The sequence below is a fragment of the Pleurodeles waltl genome, chromosome 7 (assembly GCF_031143425.1).
Source record: "Pleurodeles waltl isolate 20211129_DDA chromosome 7, aPleWal1.hap1.20221129, whole genome shotgun sequence".
In the NCBI taxonomy this organism is placed as follows: domain Eukaryota; kingdom Metazoa; phylum Chordata; class Amphibia; order Caudata; family Salamandridae; genus Pleurodeles; species Pleurodeles waltl.
This window is the reverse complement of record NC_090446.1, coordinates 1475977829-1476000910: the sequence shown is the minus strand read 5'-3', so window position 1 is coordinate 1476000910 and position 23082 is coordinate 1475977829. Positions and strand designations below refer to the sequence as shown.

The 23082-nt window shown below is 43.4% G+C and overlaps 1 protein-coding gene across 2 annotated transcripts in view; it reads right to left on the bottom strand.

Moving 5' to 3' along the window:
* LOC138246532 (probable serine/threonine-protein kinase DDB_G0284251) overlaps nucleotides 1–23082 on the bottom strand; it is a 104290-nt gene that overhangs the window by 34880 nt on the left and 46328 nt on the right. The window lies entirely within an intron of this gene.

The window sequence follows — 23082 nt, the reverse complement described above, 5'->3', positions numbered from 1 at the left end:
TTCTCATAGAAAATGTAGAGACAGCAGCAACAGTACACGCTCCCCCCTCACAATGTACAGCACAGTACCTACAGTGCAAAATGTACACCACAACAGCTCGACTGAAAATCTCCTTCCTCACAGAATATGTATGTGAGTTATTGGTTCCGGGGGTGTGGGTTAGGTGAGAACTAATAAATAATAACCACACCCAAGTCAGGGCGAACCACTAAAGCTCTCATTTAACCTGTGCTCCACCCCTCTGGTGGGTAGGCCATGTGGGGCCTACCCTGTCAGACCATGATCTCAAACCTATTAAGTTGCTAGCCTTGAACACCAGACCTAGAACCCATTTAATAAGAGAGCCAGAAATATTGTACAGACGGAGCCGAACAGCTAGCACCACTGCCCCACCGAATGAGCCTTTCACCAACAAACTATAAATAAAGTGCCTGTGAGTCCCAAAGTCTTCTAATGTTCACACAATGCAGCAAGGGTAGTGGCGGTCAAGGAGCCGCACCTCCGTCACGTTACAGTTTGTATTGGATAGCAAAGTCAAAGATACGAGAAGCTGGTGCCGTGTTGATCGAGTGCCCAACTACCCAATAGGCACTGAAAGTTGTGTATCCAGATACACAATGATAATTGTTGCAAATTGACCAAGGCACTCAGAAGAGTAAAGTCCAGTAAGATCAATGGGAAAGGGTATCCCTGGTGATGTAGGTCCAGAAGCGGAGAAAAAAGCACCGATTCCAAGTTGATGTTAATCAAAGTCTTTAATTCTTAGACAGCATTTGTCATAGGTAAGTTTTCGTTTTTGCAGAGAAACAGCCAACACGTGTTTCGTCACACAAGTGACTTTGTCAAGGCTGCAAAACAATATTCAATGCTTACTGTCATATATTATTCTGAACAATAATAGTACTTAGCGTATATACATGTGAAGGAGCTTGGATTGTGCCCGTGATCCGCTTTGCTTGAAACTGTGTGAGCATGCACACGCTTAGTGAAGAAAAAAAAAAATGATTGGCATGGCGGACTAAGTGCTCATATGTGTAAATTCATGGTTACGAGGTGAGGGATGAAAGAGGAGAGAGTAAAATGGACATCCAAGAGCGTCCAGTGAGAGTTAGAGAGCATTAGAAGTTCCAAAGGTAAGGTATCCGAGGTGCAGACCGAAATACCCCAGGTGTTATATGGTGGATTTGAAATCGTGGATGTTGAAGAGGAGGGCAAGGTTCCACCGAAGTTACTTAGCCCGGACAGAGAAGAATGTGCCGTATAGCGCGGTGGGGAGAGAAAAACATGCTAAGAGTCACTGAATTTAAATAGCGTACCTGGGCCAGTCCGGCCAAGGAAAGTATGACCGTAAATTGGTATGCAGGTAGGTTGAAAGAATGTGTTGGGTCTTGCAAGTTAATCCATCATCTCAACACTAATGACTTCAACTTAATTTTCACACACAAGGTGGACCGCACCCAAATCGAATTCCTAGATCTTCTCCTTTACATCACCAACCACAGGATCACTTCCAGACTATACAGGAAACCAACTGCGTGCAACTCTATCCTGCACGCGCAGAGCGCTCACCCACAAACACAAATCAGAGCTATCCCTTACGGGGAAATGATCAGAGTTCGACGCAACTGTACTGACCCCGACGTCTTCAAACAAGAACTAACCAAATTGACACACTGCTTCCAAGCACGCAGCTATACCAAGGAACTCATTTCCACGGGAATCAAACGTATATCCTCTAAAGACCAACACTCGCTTCTCATTAGGGGCTCCAATAAACCACCTAAAACATCTTACAAACGGCCTATTTCCTTCATCACGCAATACAACTCCGCCAGTAAAACCATACACCGTGTCCTTAAGAAACATTGGCATCTACTACTACTGGACTCGTGTCTAAAGAGCTATATCAACAATTCCCCAACCATGACTCACAGCAGGGGGCGTACACTCAGAAACATACTATGCCCCAGCTTTCTCTTGCCCTACACACACAGACACACTCCTCGACTTGGATCCCAACCAAACCAAGGGGTTTCTTCAAATGCGGAAACTGTATCTCATGCCAATTGGCTCTCAACAAAATCACTTCTTTCTCATACAATACGAGACTTACTTACAAAATCACGAGCTTTATCAACTGCAACACCAGATTTTCAGTCTATTGTATTATATGTGTGTGTGGTCTGATTTACGTTGGCAGCACGATACGCCCTTTGAAAGAACGGATACAAGAACACATAAGAGCTATCAGGAACTTTAACAGTACATACCCAATTGCTGTCCATTTTAAGACTATGCATGGCGAGAGGGACCTTCTCAATATCAGGTTTCATGGTATCGCCCAGGTCACTGGTTCACCTAGATTGGGTGACAGAACCAGGGACCTACAGAGATGTGAGGCGGGTTGGATACTAAAACTCCGGGCAGTAGAGCATGGACTGAACACTGACCATGAACTACATTTTTTCCTCACCTAGCTCTGTAATGTATGCCTTTGAGCTCTATGAATATTCACTGTATATTATCTAATGACTCTTTTCTGATGGATCATGTATATATACACGTAACAAACTACTGCTATATGAACTTGCACTTGTGACTATGTTTACCTGTTATCCTTGCAATACTACGTGTGCATAAGAAGGTTTTCAACTACGTTCTAAGTGTAGTATGGAAAGTGTTGTTATGTGTGACTCGCACATCTGTCCTCATTTGAGTTACAATACTGTTATCCCAGTGTCTCCCTTGTTGCACCAACCGAATAAGGACACTTAAGTGGACACATTTAATGTACCACCACTCACTCACAAATAGCATGTTAGACACTTTTCACCTGCCTAGCTTCCCCAATCACACAGATAATGGGGTCTATCTGTAGTACTTCTGCTACTCGGCTAACGTCCTGCCCTCTTTTTGACTGACTCGATATCACCATTACAAAATGGCCGCCTCTTTCTTCCACAATAATGACTCCTTCCTGGGACGTTAAGCCAGCACAGTCCTCTTTCTACTTCGCCGACACGAACTTCATTTTAGGGACGCGCGGGGCTCGGAGAACCCAGACGCATTCCTTTCGGACTCCAGACGGACCGAGCAATTCTAACGAGGTACATCGTTTATTTACTTTTTGTTTTTTTCCAACTCTTTTTTCCACTCTTGGTCGCGCTCTTTTTCACCACGATTACACTGACCATGCCTTCTAATTAGAGCCTGGAATGGCGTTTTTCTGTCTCTCCGTCACGCCAGATACCTCCATTACCCTTTATTTTTTTCCTTAAAAAAACGTTACCCAGCAACTTACACCCGACTGTGCGGAGCCCCGCACAGGCACTCTCAGGACGCTGTGTCTTGCACAACCGGTCTCCGGTGGCACTGTACAAATTAACTCCAGACACGCTTGGATAACAACAAGCGCTCGTTTCTTTTCGCCGACCTGGTTTCCTTAGTGCACGCATTTATGTTCCATGGCTAACTTGTACCGCTTACATACTTACCTTCCCTTATCTATGTCCGATTGAGCTTCTCCTTGGATCACTAACCGGTCTCCGGTGGCATTGTACAATTAACTCCAGACACGCTTGGTTAACAACAAGCGCCTGCTACTCTCTGCCGATTTTTGTTTCCTTAATGCCCACATGGATGTTCCTTGGTTAACTTGTACCATAGATATACTTACCTTCTGTTATCTATGTCCAATTGAGCTGATCCTTAGATCACTAACACTACCTCTTACTTGGGCAGTAGCGCTAAGCATTGATTAACAACCTTCTATCAGGCCCCTGTTCCCCCCTGTTACTGCCTTTGGATCTATCCACTCACAGTACCTCTCAGCATGGATTATACGCTTATACGTTCTCTGTACATTCCACCTTAGACTCTTTCATATTTCTTAGGAACTCGGTTGGAGGCTTATCAGGGCTTCCTTGCCTACCTCTTCGGTTACTGGAGGAACAGACTTTTAACTTGCAAGACCCAACACATTCTTTCAACCTACCTGCATACCAATTTACGGTCATACTTTCCTTGGCCGGACTGGCCCAGGTACGCTATTTAAATTCAGTGACTCTTAGCATGTTTTTCTCTCCCCACCGCGCTATACGGCACATTCTTCTCTGTCCGGGCTAAGTAACTTCGGTGGAACCTTGCCCTCCTCTTCAACATCCACGATTTCAAATCCACCATATAACACCTGGGGTATTTCGGTCTGCACCTCGGATACCTTACCTTTGGAACTTCTAATGCTCTCTAACTCTCACTGGACGCTCTTGGATGTCCATTTTACTCTCTCCTCTTTCATCCCTCACCTCGTAACCATGAATTTACACATATGAGCACTTAGTCCGCCATGCCAATCATTTTTTTTTTTTTTCTTCACTAAGCGTGTGCATGCTCACACAGTTTCAAGCAAAGCGGATCACGGGCACAATCCAAGCTCCTTCACATGTATATACGCTAAGTACTATTATTTTTCAGAATAATATATGACAGTAAGCATTGAATATTGTTTTGCAGCCTTGACAAAGTCACTTGTGTGACGAAACACGTGTTGGCTGTTTCTCTGCAAAAACGAAAACTTACCTATGACAAATGCTGTCTAAGAATTAAAGACTTTGATTAACATCAACTTGGAATCGGTGCTTTTTTCTCCGCTTCTGGACCTACATCACCAGGGATACCCTTTCCCATTGATCTTACTGGACTTTACTCTTCTGAGTGCCTTGGTCAATTTGAAACAATCTTCTAATGTTCAACCAAACTATCAATTTAGGTTAATGCCCTATGACTTGCGATTGCTGCAATTCTTCAAGAAACGTCACATTTTATCAACAGCCAAGTCATATTCTGGTCTTTAGAAAGTAAATCTTTTTACAGTTTTAGTTTTACAAAGGCCAGGTTTATCTCTCTCAAGTTAACAAATTGATGTCTTCTACTCAATGGAGTACAGTTAGCTGCTCAATGGTGGTGTGGCATGTTTCACCATGGGTTGTACCAGGAAGTTAACATAGGCTGCTGCTTAGTTATTATTAAAGTCTGTTTGCACAGACACAGAAAGTCACTCCTGTGATTTACTTGCCTTCCTAGGACTGGCTAAGCACAAATCCAGAAGTCCCACTACAATCAAAACTCCCATCTTTTAACTGAAGCAGCATATTGGTCCTTTTCAGTGAATGGAACCACATATATGTTGTAAATTAGTTTGAATGTGTATTATTTAGTTATTTACCAGAGAAAGAGCAGAAAATACACAACAAACTCAGCACTGAACTAATACCGCCAGCACTTAGTCTCCCCAATACCGTGCAAAATCCCTTTGACTCCCCAACACATAATAACAGCACCATCACCAGAGGCACCGCATAATACATCTACCCATAACACTGTACCACCGCTGCCATAATCTCACTACTAACTTACTGTGTACATGCGGTGCGGTGTCAATCAGTGAGTGTGCACTTTTTCAGAGGTTTTATAGTGTGTAACAATGTGAAGTTTTATGCTTAATTTTTAAATATTTTTATCATGTGAGTGTCGATTGGGATACTAAAACTTGTAACTTTTTCCTACCTGTGAGTTATACTGCTAGCATTTTGGGGGCTTCTGAGCTTATTTTACCGGGTGCTGGCACGTGCGCACCGGCAACGTCTGTTCAGGTCTTTTTCTTTAGGGGATTGAGCCGGTTAGAGCCCTCCTCTTCTTGAGTTCTTTGGCAGCCATCTTGAGGGTAAAACAGGTCCGCAGGCTAGCTGCTGACCTGTGTGAACGGCATGTCTGGGCCCTCGGTATTTAAACCGAGGGCGACGCGGCCATGCAGCGGACGCGCAAAGTGGGCGCGCCTAAGGCAAGCCCGTCTGCACCCAATCGGGGCCCGGGTCTGTGGACTCTGGCCCTCTAAAACAAGATCTGGCCAGCATACATTATTCCCCGCAATCTCTCAAGACACCTTCTGAGGGACAGGAGTGTGGGGGCTGTGTTCGTGTTTCCCCTGATTGGATAGATAGGGGAAGATGCAACATGTGCATTTGGGCTCTCAAGACTAAGGGCCATATGTACGAACACATTTTCCCATTGACACAGAATGGGAAAAACCCTTTGCTACATCTGGCCCAATGTCTTACATAGACCCTGCCAATGCCCCTCGGCAGGTTCCGTCAAAGAGCTGGGATGGGAAAAAGGACGCTAGTGTAAGACACTTGATATGTGGACTTATGAATGCTCGCTCTCTGATTAAACACAGTACTAAAATCAAAGACATGACTGAGTGCTTGAATTTGGGCTTTATTTGTTACTGAGACTTGGGCCAAAGATGATTCGGGCCCCGACTTTGTAGCTGCCTCCCCACCTGGATTTACATTTTCCAGACTTGACAGAATAAGTGGCAGAGGAGGTGGATTAGCTATTATTTTTAAGTCAGAATATTGTTGTAAGTGGGAAGCCATAAATGCTAAACCAGATATCTGTGAAGGAGCCTACTTTAAGGTTCACCTGAAAAACACTACGCTATTTGAGGGCCTTCTGATCTATCATCCTCCAGGTCCTAAAAATGATTTTTTCCAACATTGGCCGAACGTTATAGGACCCATCACTACGGCCTCCAAGTGAATTATGTTGGGGGATTTTAATATTCATCTTGAGGACACTCAGGATCCGAACACTGGTGAGTTCCTGAATCTCATGGCGACTCTTGACTGTCAGCTTAAAGTTACGTCGGCCACCCATTGGGCCGGCCATTTACTAGATGGGATATTTACCCTCCTTGACAATTGTGCAGTGTTGGAGAACAGGGCACTTGAGCGGACGGATCACCACCTCCCTACTTTTAGGGAGACAGATATTTTGCCTTTGTCTCCCCATCCCCTTCCACAAAAGAGCATTAGACAATGGGGTAGGATAAAGGAGCAGAATCTTATCCCGGCCTTGATGTTTGGCTGGGAGAAACCTAAGGAACAACCCCTGTCTGTTATAGACAGATTAGATTTTGGGGTCAAAATGGCTATTGATCGTCTGGCCCCCTTAAGGACATCCCATTCCCAGGCCAGGAAGAAAAGCTCTTCTCCCTGGTTTACTAAGGACCTGAAGGCCTTACAAAGAATATATTGAATACAGGAACACAGGTGGAAATTAAATCAGAATTCTGCAGAAAAAGAGAAGCTTAAATAAGCACTCAGTGACTATAAATGTGTGATCAATAAAACTAAAACTGATTTTTATACATGTAAAATCAAGAAAGCAAACAATGTTCCCAGAGGACTTTTTAGAGTGGTAGGCTCCCCCACTGTTCCCATTGCCCCTCTAGAATTGGAAAACACTCAAGAATTTTGCAATAAGGTTGCTAATTTCTTCAAAAATAAAGTCGTTCAAATTCAAGCTAATTTTGCACAGCACTTTGGGGTGCAAGATCCCCATGAGCAATTAAACGCCTCAGTTAGTAATGGTACCCCTTTTGTCACTAATTTCCAGCCTCTGCGGAAGGAGAGGATCAAGGAACTTATGGAGAGAGTCAAATCAGGCTCTCCCAGCGATCCCTGCCCACATCATATATTGAAACTTGCCCCTGAGTTGGTGTCCTCAGCCCAGGTACCCGTGTAGCAGGAGATTCTGAACACCAGAGCACTTCCTCCATCATGGAAGGAAGCGATTGTCATCCCTTTGAAAAAGAAACCTGATGGTGCAACAATTGATCTCAAGAACCTCCGGGTCCATAGCCTTGTTACCCTTTCAGGTTAAAATTTTTGAAAAACATCTTAATATAGACCTAGCTAATTTCCTACAAGAATGAGGTTGCTTAGATCCTTCTCAGCACGGCTTTAGGAAAGCTAATAGCACAGAATCTGCCCTTATCACCACCTCAGATTTGATTCAGAGATTGGTTGACAAAGGGGACGGAGCTATTTTAGTGCTACTGGATTTATCTGCTGCGTTTGATACCATTTCGCCTCATTTAATGGTACAACAATTTCACCAAGCGGGCGTTAGAACAAAGGCATTAAGTATTCTGAAGTCCTTTTTATGCAAGGGTTCTACCACAGTTAGTTGTGGCGATTTCAGAGCTCCCCCGTTTCAACTTCCTTGTGGGGTCCCACAGGGCTCTTCTTTCAGTCCCACTTTGTTTAACCTTTATGTGGCCCCTTTGGCTAGACCCACTCCTTCGGCTTTCTGGCTGCCTCCTATGCTGATGATACTCAGCTAATTATGCCAATTAACAAGAACTGGGAGGAGGCAGCAGATACATTCCATCACTGTATTCAAATAAATAGCGACAAAACTTAGATTATTTTTTCGGCTCTAGCAGTGATATGTGGAGCCCTTGCTGTTGGCCGCAATCTTGTGGTGACCTGCCTGCCCCAAAAGCATCCACTAAAAATCTTGGGATCATGTTCGCCAATACCTTGTCCTTCAAGTCCCAAGTAAATTCTACCACCAAAGCCTGCTATTGGACTCTAAAAATTCTAAATAAAAATGTTCCCCACCTTCAAAAGGAACTCAGAATTTCAGTATCTCTTGCCTTGGTGATTTCCAAACTTGATTATTATAATGCGTTGATGTTAAATATTGTCAAAGGTTCCCTCGACAAATTGCAATGGATTCAAAATACTGCTGCCCGTCTGATATTAGATCTTTCCCGCTCAGCTTTGGCTAGCGGCAGACTGAGGCAGGTGCATCAGTTACCTGTCGAGAGACTCATTACATTCAAGGCGCTTTGTCTAGCTCACAAGGCACTTCATTCAGTAGGGTCGGAATACCTTTGCTCATCCTTACAGTGGTATGTGCGAGGCCGTCAGCTCAGGTCTCCGCTTGATCTCTGTCCCCCAGAGCCACAAAGCTAGGTGGGGAGACAAAGCTTCCACAGTGGCGAAATGTTGGATTACCCTTCCTTTGTCCATTAGAAAGGACAATAATTTCCTGTCCTTTAGCAGCTCAAAACTTGGCTTTTTCCAAACTAATTTTTCGTGATTTCCGGCTGCCACACTACTTCTTTAGATGTACCACTTCCCTTTCACTTTTTGCCACTTAGCTCTTCGATGCCATGGCCGGAATGCGATTTATAAATACCAATACATACATACATTACAACTTTACCACACCTTCACAATCAGCACAACCTGTCAACTACACACTGCCACAGTTCAGCACTGTAGTGCATCAGCAGGACAGCAGTACCGCTCCTACTCTTATTATCATCATCGTCGTCGTGTTCATTCAATACAATACTAATATAGTACGTAATTATGATGATTAAAAGAGTTATGTTAACATTTGTTTCCATTCTTCATTACAAGTTTTGTGCAGATCCACCAAGTGAGGGCACAGAAAAAGGAAGAGTCTCAAAAGTGCCATTTCCCACTTGAATTCCAAGACGATTCTTTGCTCTTTTTTACAGAAAACATGGCTGAATGGAATGTCACCACATTTGACACAAAGGTAGAACATTATTCAAAGATTGTGTGTTTGACTATGTTCAACAGTTTCCCAGAAATTAGTGTTTGGAAAAGTGCCAGGGTTTGGCATGAAGAGGTTAAATTTTAAAGATAAATCCCTAAAATGTATGAAGGTACCCTAATTTGCTGAAGGTACCTGGATCAGGATCTGCAGCCCCCATGGGCCAAAAGTGGAAGAAAAACTCAGATCTGATTTACAGAGAGAGCCTTAAGAACCACCAATCCAAAAAAAGATCTGTGGTATTGAAGAGATCACCAGCATCAGATTAGTATTAATCCACCATCAGGAGAAAATGTTGCAGCCACCATTATGCAGGGAATCATCCTGAAACAATTCACACCCCGTCTATGCGTGCGTCTGCCAAAGCGACTCTCCTTGCAGTCAAATCGTTAAAAAACAAACAAAATAAAATGGCAATTTCTTCACTGAATTTGTGAATTCTCCACAGACCACAGCAAAACCACTGGTACCCTGGGCCCAGCCTTGTGGTCCTGGTGTCAGTTACCAAGGGCAAGCTTCACTGAACCATGTTAAACTGATGGGGGTCCGCATCCCCAGCTCCTGAGACATGTATTCTGTATAGTTCCTTGCCAAAGGGTAAACTTTTGGTCGCTGTTACTAAAACTCTGAGGAGGACAGGGTACAGTGTCGAGCTGCAAAACAAGCCCTGTGCCTAAGTGTTACTGCTTATGGCTTAATTATACTATATTAATACATTCATAGGATCTCCGGATCCATCAATAATCCAATTTCAGATTCATTTGCAGAACTATCAAGGGAGCTACAAGAAAACCATGTACCAAAATAGGGCTCTGTCTTAGGACCACTGTGGATCCTTGGCTCCAAAAGATTGTTAATATATATATATATATATATATATATATATATATATATATATATTCATTACAAAGTCTTGGGGTGTATAATGTATTTTTTGTGCAGAGTTATAGACAGAATTGGATACATTCCAATACATTTCTAAGGGAGATGCTGTCAAATGAACTCCATTCCTTTGCATGTCGATCCAGGTGTTATTGTTCTAGATAACAACCCATGCCACGGTTCCAAAGGTATGCAGAAATCACTTTGTTTCATTGTTCCTGGGATTTGACTATTTCTGGACAAAACAGCTCAGACAATTTCCATTTCTGGATTTGATGTATCGTTGAATACAAAGGGTGTGATGGGGAACAGGTGTGTTAACTTTCCAAAGGTTTCTTTAATTTAAAATGATAAAGCAACACCAGTAACTGTGCCTTAGTCATTCCCTCCACAATGAATAACCATTACATCAGGTTGCTCACGTGTGAAAATGCTTTCCACCAAAGGTATAAGTTGATGCCATTTTATTGCATGGATGCCAATCCATGTTATGCTCACATTAAGCAACCTATCCTTGTCAACACCACAAGATCTCACATATTCAGGATCCCATTGGACACAGGAGGGGTCAACACTCCACACATGATGCTGGAGTCATGTGCTCTCTGAGAAGGAGCTGCAGAAAGGGAAGTTGTCATCAAGGAAGAGTGATTTGAGTAGAAGAAAGTAATTGCTTCAAGGTAGTTACTTTGTGATTGGCTGCTGTCTGTGAAGTAGAATGAGATGTTCAATTACAGGTAAAGGTACAGTGAAAGGTAGCCAATAGCTTGGGACTGTGCCCTGTAGAAAAAGAAACAGCTTCACCTTCTCAGCTTTGGAAGTAGGCACCATGTACTGAAAACGCAATCTTTGCAATAACCGGTTTAAACTCAGAAGGTGATGTCAAGGGCAATCAATGATTTTAAAGTTGCAGCCTCTGAAAGAGCAGGCTATGTGTAGTGAACTTCTAACCTGCCTAGAAACTAGGAACGTGGTCTGATGTGGTAACCTTGAAAACTGGTGCACAGAAGAAACCAACTTTTTTATTATTGGGTACTAATGGTATGCTAAATAAAACCAATACATTTGCTTGCATCCAATAATTTAAATACAGCTTACCTCTAATTAGTTATTACATCTTGACCCCGGAGATTCATAAGGGTAGAATTTCATTCTAAATCTAGTTAGTTCTTATACTGGCTGAGGACGTATGTGTGGTTATTGTCCTTATGAAGATTTTCATAGGAACATTTCCAAGAATGTCTACAAAGGATTAGAACATCTGTTGTTTTAGACCTACTTGGATGTGATTTGTTTTCCTACTCTATTGTACATGATTTTATACATTATATATACACATACTGTATTGTTAACATTAAAGAACTATAAGTGATACGTTATTGAAGGGAAACTGAGTGGTATATGAGCTTGTTATTACAGACATGCTGACCACTGTTAAAATGTATTAGTGAGAAATACAGCAGCAGGAGCATTAACCGTACAACTACATAATTTATAAAGAAAATAAGGAACAATTTGGCACGTGCGAGTTACAGGAGAATTCATTTATGGTGTTTTAAAACTAAATGCTAAGCAGCTGTCATTTTGCCAAGGTGTATTACAGGCGCATTAACCATGCTGAAGTAACTTCCACACACCCGGTGTCAGAGTTACCAAAGGGTTGCAATGGAGCAAAGTAATGCAAAGTGTCCCAAGCAGTGCATAGTCGTTCAAGGCTTTTTATTTTGCAATGGAAAAGGTAATTTATGCTGGAAAGCTGCCTGTGTCTCCTTTTGGAAATAGCACTTTGTGCTGCTTCGTGTTACTTTATGTCAAGTGGCCATTACTGGAGTATCACTTGGGCAGATAATTGTAAGCACTCATAGTTTTTGACACAAAGCCTGATTTACTACTCAATTATTCATCACAAGTACAATGTGTGGAATGTTTCAGAATTCACGTGGATATTGATCTGGAAGTGTATGTCTTCAATACAAATCTCATGCTTGATGGTATGCACACACCTCTGCACCATGGCTGTGAAACCATGAAGAAAGCCTTTGAGAGCACCAAAGCAGAGGATGACTGTTTCAGCAGGCTGTGCACAGTGGAGGTGTTACATATGGAGGAGGGTGAGATGCAGACAAAGTGGCTCACCCCTGAGTGGGGCAGAAGGTCATGTTAAGCAGCGGAGTGTACATCAGCGGAAGTTGGCCAGAGGCCCTACGTCTCAACTCCACTGCACACAGCCGATGTCTGTGAGCATCGGGTCTCAGACACACAATGAGGATGGCGCAAACAGCCAAAGGATATGCATATGATCATTCTGATGGCCACTGATAGTACGGTGCAGGGCCTGGCCAGAGGCCCACAGATGGAGGCCAGGCCCTGCACCCTACTCCCGCTGTGCACACCGCTGAACCTCATACTTGCAGAGCACAGCCAAAGACTGACCACAGAGGTTGGGTACAGGGCCAAGCCCTGCAACTCATCCTGACTCTCCAGCCCATGAAAGGTGGGCGCTGAGCCTGGTTAGAGTCAATGCCCTGTGGCCCACCATGCTGAGTACAGCCATAGTCCATGTGTAGCGGGAGTAGATGCCTGAGGCCACTGCCAGGCCCTGTGGCCAGAATCTGCTGTGCATGGCCAAAGGAGCCACTATGTTCCTGATTATGGTGTCTTTTGGCATTGGGTTTGGAGATAGTACCCCAGGGCTGCTGCAGTCTCACACAGTGTGTTGTTGCTGCTTTTGGGTGGGCTGTTTATGCTTGCTGGGCTTGTCTGGGCTGTTAGAGAAGGTTGTGGTTGCTATTCGCCATGACTATGGAGGCAACGCCTGGATTGGGACCCGCTGGCCGAGTATGTTCCAGCTTTGAAACTGGGTGCTACGGCTGTCAGATGCATGAAGATCAGGACTTCAGCTGGGCCGGATACTGTGTGTGTGTGATCATGTGCTGATCTGCTGCTCATGTCGCCAAAGACTGCCTCTAGAACTAAGGAGCACGGTGCTTGGAGGTGGTTAGACCAGGTGAGGAGCAACTGAAATGAAAAAAGGCACCCATGAACGCATAAGCTGCCTGCTCACATTTGCTCTTGTTGATATCAAGGGAAGTCTACATCACCCTAACATCAGGGGGAACAACAGAGACTGAGTGTGTGCACCAGTCCCACTGAGGCAACTCATTGCCCTAATGGAAGCATTGCTGACAGTGTTGACTCTAATGGCAACATGGCTGTGGACAGGTCTTATATATGGTTCTGGTAACCAGTGGCTCATAGAGACTTTGGCTTTTCTTGTGGCAGTCACTGCTTCAGTTTGCCTTGGATACAACACATTTCTGGATCGACCACATTCTTGCATTACTGACTGAAAACTAACATTTTGACTGACCACTATAGAAATGTGGTGTAGTCTGTGGTGCAGCACAAACAACTCCAACTGAGAGTAGGAAGAATTGGCAATGACCCTAGCTGAGAGTTGGCAACCGACTTAGTTGATAGCAGCTTGGGGCCTCTTCTTCCTCCTCAGGAGCCAGGTGGGCCATGTGAGACATGGAAAAGGAGATTATAAACAGACTAAGTTGGCCAAAATCAGCTCTAAAATGAGTAAAATGAGCAGGAAGTGTCCAGACATTGAGGAACAGTGTGAGGCTGGGGATACGGAGGAACAGAAACGCAGAGCAACTTTCTCAAAACAGATTTGGAGAATAGATGGCTCTCAAAAGTACATAAGGTGATGTTGAAGAATGCCCTAATAAGTAGGCCTTGATGTCAATGATAATGTAGATGTGAATCAGAAATAGCTCTTGGCCATGGGAAAATTTCAAGTAATAAAGGTGAAAATTGGAGACACAGAAGCACGCTCAAGGAGCAATAATACACAAATCCTTAGTGAGTCTGAAGCAACATAGAGAAAGCAGAACCTGTTAACCGTGTTGAGGTCCATTGTGTAACGTATTGTTTTTTTTGTGTGAAGATTCCAGTGCATGGCAGTTGAGGCAAGTTGGCTGTGACTTCTGGAGCTTCCAGGTTGGGCTTTTTACAGTGGCGACGAATAGGTCCACAGTAATGCCATAACAACAATGAACATGAAACAAGTGTCTGGAGACCTTTTTTGCTGGAGACTCAAGGTACTAGACTATTTCTGGATGTCACCAGAAGACGTCTCTGCAGATAGGGGCACTGAGTTCATTGCTGGAGCGTAGCCGGGCGAGAAGAGCGAGTTATCCTTATTTCCAGAGTGAAGCCTCAACCAAGTGACAGCTGATATCTGCTTTGTCATCATTTTAGAGATGGATCGCCTTGGAAGACACCACTATTTTGCTAGGGGGCATAGTGTGAAAGAGCTAACAGGAAGTGTCCCACAAAAGCCCTAACATATGGGAGGCTAATTTATTGGCTGCCACTCATTGCGTCAGAGTACAACCAATGCACTGTGTCTGTGTCTCTCCAGTACGCAAAGCACCACCATCCTCAGCAACCAATCCATCTTATACTGACAGACTGCCATAAGCCAGGTTTGAACATGTTGCCTACAGAGCTGCAACTGGGAACTGATTCGACCTTCAGAACTTTGGAAGGTAACTGAAACAAAGACCATTTAATCAGGTGAAATACAGCTGAAGAGGCAGCATGTCTTGTGGAAAATAAATGTAAAGGGTCACCTTAAAACTTCTTAGAGTAAGGAGCAACTAAAACTTTAATTGGCATAATGGAAGAAGTGAGTCCACGTCTCAGATTTTCCAGTTCCAGGCCCTCTTGAATTTAAGTGGCAACATTGGAAGGAGGGTTTTCATACTCAATTAGATGGTACACATGATTATGTCTTCACTACAAAACGAAAGCTGCCTTTCCTTAAACATTGTTTATGGCTATAGTGTTATAATGCTCTCAAGCACTTGCCTAGAATGTAATTACCCGTAAGAGAAGGGACAAACACCACTGATGAATACACTACTGTAATAATAGGGTTGGACAAGGGGTAGAGTCTGATGGAAAATGTAGTTTTATAGACAAAGCAAAACCAAAGTATGTTAACAAAAAAAACATCTGGGTTAACGGAGTTAGAAGCACATATTGTTCTCAATGTGGTATCAGAGGGAATGTTAGTAACTCAAAAAATTGCACTTTCATGACTAACATCTTTTAAATGTAACAAAAATGGTTGCTCTGTTGTTTGAAGCAAGTGGGGGGAAATATGGTGAATATGGTAGGTAATGAGGAATGAATGAGTGGGTGCAATCAGGGCTGGTAGAAAGTGATAAGGATCGTGGTTATGTTTTTACTGTAGAAGAGAAGAAAGGTAATTCTCCCTTTTGCACTGTGTGGGTACCAGATGTGGAAGTTTTATCTGGTGGCAGATTAAGGATCCATAAATACCCTGATTAGGGAAGAAAAGTTCAAATATTTACATTAGAAATTACAAAATCCAAAGTTCATCTGTTTAGTTATGGGAAGAAATTAGTGGACGTAGAAGAAGAATTCCAATAGAAATTATCTTTCAAGAGTAACTGCATTGATAATGCCACCATTTATATTGCAATAGATGGTTCTTGTTTACATAGGTGGGAGGAACAAAGAGAATTAAACATAATCCTAGATCCGAACCATCAAAATAGTTTTCTTCGATGAGAACAGATACATATGATACGACAAATGGAAGCAGAGGCTTACCTACGTCTTTTCAGAAGAACTTTTAACGCTAAAAGGGTCCACTCACAAAACAGAGATGAAGGAAGAGTAGGCATAAGGTATGGAGAATGGCAATGCATTGTAGAGATGATCTGAGGAGAGGGTTGAAGTGGCTGATAAAGCAGAGCAGGACAGAAGAAACTGAGATTTCAGTTTTTGGCTCCCCACATTCTAGCATGCAAGTCCAATGGAGAGTTGAGGATGTATGTGGATCTGCATGAAAACAATATCTGGGTAGACTGCTACATCCTGGTTAAAAAAGTTAATCCAGCTCAAAGTAGCTTTGTTGTTTACCACAATAAACATGTCATCTGGAGTCACACCATCTAACATCCTTTGAGTTTCGTGGAGGGCAGTTTTGCTACAAGAGGATGCTCTTTACATTGGCATCCACCTTTCAAGAGGTGATGCACGTCTTGTTCTGTGATGGGTGAACTGGGTGACATATGTCCAAGACAACATCATAGTTTATGGAGTAGATGGGTTTGAACACAACATTGTTTGAGAAAGTGTTGTCTACTTTGAGGAAGAACGGTGCGACACTGTGAAATGAGAAGTGCAACATCGGTATTGACACTGTGGATTATCTAGGTCCCTGAGTTTTGGGAACAGGGTGAAGTCTAAAGTCTATTTACTGAAGGCAAAAAGTGAAGTTCCCTGGCCTAATGGAAAAGATCTGTTGCAAGCATCTGTGGGATTGGTGGGGTTAAATTCACGTTTGTGACACTATTTGCTGAGATCATAACACACAAGAAGCCACTGTCCAATAAGAACTGTCGTGGTGTGAGCAGTGAGAAACGAGACTTTTGACTGGTCGAGAGGGACTTTTCATATCTAAATACTGGAAACCATTTTATACCAATGAAAGAGTATTGTAAAGGCCTATGCAAGTGGGTACGGCCTTGGTGCTATTGCGTCTCAGACCCATTGTGTTTAAAGAGAGAGATGGGAAAGAATAAGCGGTGGTGTCTGCACTGAGGGCGCTTCCAGGAGATGAGGAAAACTATTCTGCAACCGAAAGACAGGCTGTTAATGACAAGTCTCAAGTTCCTTTGTCAGTCAAATCCACTGATGTTGGTGAAATTGGCCATGCGCACTTCAGGGCCCGTTGGGATGTTATGAGATGTCCCCAGTATGCCATTGTGGTTATCAAAATGGCCTACAGTCAAATTCATGGAAAACTCACTACAAGGGGCAATGTATAACTTTAGAAGGACGGTTCTAACCGAGAAGGTGAGGTGATGGTGAACCACAACGCTCTGTAATGTGTGGCTAAAGAGTTGGAGGAATAACTGGTGTTTGTAGGCGTGAAACGTGACGACTTCTATGCATTATTCAAGAAGTGATGTCACCGTAGAGCATTCTAACCATGAGTAGCACTTTCAGTTATCAGTGGCTAGTGCACTCAAGTGGAAGGAGGAAACGAGTAAACTGACAAATCTGAGCACAGATGGGGCTTATTTTGTGTTGCTGCAGGGGAGTGGGTGGAAGGTTACTTAACAAGGAGTGGGTGCAAAGGAAACTTATGCACTCTAGGAAGTTGCAGGATATTTGTGCAGGAGAAGTGCAAAGGCAAGAGTGAAAGGAAAGTGTCCATAGAGTCTGAGGCCCTACCTATGAGTTAGCAGAACAAGTCTGATGAGTGCATTAGCTCCTGTCACGACATATATCAGAATATCAACATTTGTAAATAAATATTGTCAGGCCAAACCTGTCCAATACTTTTCACGTAAAAGGAAATACCTGTTAAATACTGCAACATGCAGAGTTTTGTGCCGTAAGCGACAACATCTGACTGTTTATCCCTATTCAATGGGTATAGCTTGTAATATGTGCAATTTACCAAACCAGCCAAATATCTACTATACGGTATCCTTATTTATTAGGTCCAAAATGGCTTGGGTCAGAATTAGGAAGAATCAGTGCATACCGAAAGCTGAAAACTGGTGAAACCTGAAAGGGTGAGGTCAAGGATTATGTTTTGTGGTTGGACAGTGGGAAGGTGTGGAGTAAAATCAAGATTTGTTTGGTGGCAGGTTCTGAAGTAAGGTAAAACTTTTGGATGAGATAGACTTCGGATAAAGAGTATGCAAGTTCCATAATAATAATAACACCTTCAGTTAAGAAGCGGGTAGGGAGTACGGAAAGCACTGCTTACCTGAATTATTTCCTCCAGCGCCTTTTATTGTGTACTGAAATGAACCTTTGCACCTAGGTGTGAGGAATATTTTACACTGTGTGTCACTGCTATTTTGTACAAACAATTGCTGTACGTATTTACATTTATGGTCGCATTTACTGTTTGTTAATTTTAACTTGACATGCTTTCTGAAGCCCCACACTGACAAGACTGAAGTGCTGATCTTTGGCACCCATGCCCCCCTCTGCAACGACACTTGGTGGCACACTGAACTCTGATCCATCCCTACACTAAAAGAGCATGCCCGCACCTTTGGCATCATCCTGGACACCAAACTCACCAAGCAACAACAGATCAACACAGTCTCCTCCGCCTGCTTCCATACTCTCCGCCTGCTCTTCAAAAGGTTCCCCATCAGCAAGCCTTAGCCATCTGCCAACTGGACTACGTCATCACTGTACGGAGGAACTACTACCAAACTCATGAGAAGGCTCCAGACAATACAGAACCCACGGCCAGAACCTGCCCAAATGGAAACACATCACCCAACACCTGAGAAACCTCCACTGGCTCTCCATCCAGAAAAGATGCCAATTCAAGTTACGGATGCATGCCAACAAAGTCTTCTGGAACCAAGGACCAGCATACATGAATCACCGCCTGAACTTCAACCAACCATCCAGAAACCTTTGCTTCTCCTCCCTTGCCCAGACACCGCACATCTGCCATAGCCACAGCAGAGGGATGCCCTTCCTCGCCACCTCTGAACATCACCCTCGCTGACAGACTTTAGGACGAGACTCAAGACCTGGCTCTTTCACTAAGTCCAGCATCCTATCACCTGGACACCCTGACGGGTGATAAGCCGCACTTTACAAGTACGGATTGATTGATCTTCTTAAAGACTACTGAAAAATGTGTGTTTTTATTAGTGAAATGAATAAGCATAGAATTCACTAAGTGGCGTTGAGCCAACGTGTGGACTTCTTATCACCGATAGCCAGAACATAACATTTGGGGTCAAGAACAACAATTTTAATGTTCACTCTGTCAATTAGCCAAGCAGGCCTAGCCTACTGCAGAACAACTTTCTGGTGGTCAGTTTACAGTACCACATTATGAATCTGTGAAAAGGAGATTTTTACCACTAAGAAGAGATTGGTATCCACACGTATAAATTGTTCAAACTTGGATATATGATTTATTAATCTAAAGTCTTTACTATGAGGATGAACGCTTAAGGAAATGCAACGAGCTGCAAGTTAAGTTTGCATTACTGGCAGCGCTCATGCTTGCAAAATGTAACAATCTGCACACATAATGCTCCCAGATTATATTTAAAAAATCATGCAAAATCATGGAAGCTAGATTGGTTGTGAGCAAACAATCCCCAAACTGTACATAAACAATGAAAACCATAAAAACATGCACCTAACCATAAGGCAAATTTAGATATGATTTCTCCCAGGCATCATTTAATAAAACATATTTGATTAACACCAATTATTTTTAAACAGTGATTAATACTGGAGATTTGAAATGAAGGATTAGCCAACATTATAGGGCTGTGAGGCAGGATGATACTAGAGATCCTATTGTTGTACACATGAGGCAATGCTCAGTGCAAGGATTAACTAAAAACTTTCAGTTTTATAGCTTGGAGCAAGTATTACAAGACCCCCGGGGGCCAACAGAGAACTACATCTCAGAAGAAGAGAATGTATTTGGATACTGAGATTAAGAATAGTTGAGGAAGGTTTAAACACCAATCATGAGGTGGGATTTTTTCTGGGAGAATAATTGTAGTGTTATATATTTTTGGGGAACATGATACAGATTTTTTGAATAATGCCTTCTGTAATCATAATATGTTGCATGAACTTAGTGTTGAATATATATTTGCTATATAAAGTATGTAGTATAATAGGGGCCTTCATACATGCTGTTTCCATACAGTGGGGTTACTTATCCATTGAATTGGTGATTGCTGATAATTGACTTATAGGCTAGTAATTTACGGCACTTTTTTTTATTTTTTGTGTCTTAGAGCAGCTAAACACAGGACTATATTAGTGGTAATAAGCGATATACTACTAAAATGGCCGACGTGCTGAGATTGTCCAGTCCGTTGTCTTCAATCATGTAATGGTCGGGACGATAAAGTAGAGAGGAGAGCGCGGTTCAGGTCTGGAAGATGATTGCGATTTAGATGGCGGATGCGAGCGAACTCGACAGTCCGCTTTCTAGGTTGATGTCGCGGTCGTATTAAAAAGCATGGGAGGATGTCGGCTGGTCCTTTGAAATAACGCGTACACGCCACCTTCACTTTTGCCAACTAATAAGCATTTCAGCACGGAGGTAAGCGCGATTGGTTGTTAAATAGGTTTCTTGTCACATACGGTTTGAGGGGGCTCAGTATAAGTTACCTTTCTCCTGGGTGATTATTTGTGTCGGTTTGTGTGAGGGCTAGAGGACAGTTATGATTAAGAATGGAGATTAATTCACCTGAATGACGTTGGTGCTTACATAACACGAGTATATTAAATAAATAGATGTATTGTGGCATTTCGTTTTGAACTATTGGATGTAGAACAAATTGGTAAATAATTAATAATTACTCGAAATTGCTCTAGTGCCTTAGCTTTTTACCTGTATCAAACAGATAGAGAAGTAAGGAGTTATACCAAGCATTGAAGTATTGGAACACTATGGGGGTCATTCCGACCCCGAGGGCATTCTGACCGCGGCGGTATGGCCGCGGTCAGAACCGGAAAACCGGCGGTGTCCCGCCGGTTTTCCGCTGCCCTGAGGAATCCCCCATGGCGGCGCAGCTTGCTGCGCCGCCATGGGGGATTCCGACCCCCTCACCCCCATCCTGTTCCTGGCGGTTTCGACCGCCAGGAACAGGATGGCGGTGAGGGGTGTCATGGGGCCCCTGGGGGCCCCTGCAGTGCCCATGCCAATGGCATGGGCACTGCAGGGGCCCCCGTAAGAGGGCCCCACTTTGAATTTCAGTGTCTGCTTAGCAGACACTGAAATTTGCGACGGGTGCTACTGCACCCGTCGCACACCTTCCACTCCACCGGCTCCATTCGGAGCCGGCTTCCTCGTGGAAGGGTGTTTCCCAGTGGGCTGGCGGGCGGCCTTTTGGCGGTCGCCCGCCAGCCCAGTGGGAAACCCAGAATGACCGCCGCGGTCTTTTGACCGCGGGACGGTCTTCTGGCGGTCCCAGCCAGGCCGGCGGCTACCGCCGCCGGCCGTGGTCAGAATGACCCCATATATCTATGGAATAATACCATAATCCTATAAATACGAAGAATTTGTGACTACTTGTAGAACTAAAGATCCATAGAGGCAAGTGATATTCATAGAACACAAATGGCATTACTTTAATGTATGATTATTATTATGGGAGCACATTGGAGAAATGGAGTGGGCATCGCTCTCTAATGGATACAGCACGTTGGGTTTGTGAGATTACTCTCCTTAGTATGGTGCAATTATTTTATAGTGGATTGCATGCAAGTGAATTACCTATGCACTACTCACCATTTTGCTTATCAATGTATTCTCAATGAACTTCGAACTAGAATTCATGGGTGAAGCACCGAGATGGATCAGTTTGGTAACAAGCAATCTTTGAAATTAATTTTTAAGCTTAACAACTCGTATAATAGTAAATATATATGCTTGAAGAATACGTTAATGTTAATTTTGACATTATATGGGGATTAATTTTTGTTGATTACAGCCTTGATGGAAGTCAAAGCGAGTATTGTTCGCATGACAAAACACGTGTTGGCTGAGTTGGATGGAATTGAAGAAATGATGCAATAAATGCAAGAGGATTTGTTACTTGAGAAACTACGGAAAAGAACTTTATTCATGTACACGAGTGCCTTGGAGAGTGTGCATTAAGCTTTTCCTTGGGAAACTGTGGGGAAGTAGGGTGGTGTCTTCCCTTCCAGGAGCACCGTGAGAACTTTGTTGCTAGAAAACACTTGGGTGTGATACTAGTGAGCGCCATTCCTAATAAACACCCTCTGGTGTCGGTCCCTGATGACCTAAGAACACTAGCAGACAAGGAAACTCTGGCTGCCTAAGTCCTTATTGATCTGTCCGCAGTATTCAACACAGTGTCTCAATCCATCTTGTTCACCAAACTGGCAGAACCAGGGGTTGGGGTGATAGCACTTCAAAGGCTTAGAGGCCATCTTGAGACCAGGCATTAAGTCATTTGCCTGTCCCTTACATGTTGGCATACATGGCACTGTGTCTGCACTGAATCGACCCTATTTAATATTTACATCCAGCCCTTCACTGCATTGATCAGGTCTCTTGGTGTCATGCGTGAATTATAATAATGACCAATTAATTATAGCCCTTGGGAAACCAGGGCTGGCTCCTTTGAACATGTTCCATCAGTGTAATTTAATTCAGACAAAACAGAGGTACTCTGGTTTTAGAACTCCATGTCCATCAAACCCTTTCCCTCGCTTGTATGCTCTCTGTCCTGGTCTAATCCGCCTACTGCAGCAAAATCTGTAAAGAATCCAGGCTTTTAGTTAGAACAACCTGTCCCTGGATAGGAAGACCAATCATCTGACCTCCATTCGCTTCCCTCTGTTGGGGCTACTTAGAAAAAGTGTTACACTTCTTCCCTCACAGGCTCATCAGAGCGTAGTCAAGGCCACCATTATTAATCGTCTGGACTACTGTAACTCCATGTTTTAGGTGCCCCGGCCAGTGTGCTGATTCCAAAATGCTGCGTCTAAATTAGCGCTTGTCGTGCCCTTGACTCGTTGCAGAGCCAGCCAGTGGTAAAGAGGATTACATTTAAATCTCTCTGGTTGGTCGTAGGGCTGTGTCTTGCTTGATCTTTATACTTAAGACAAAAAAATCATTATTACATCCTTAGTCGCTCACTTTGTTCTCAGGATTCCCTCCTTCTT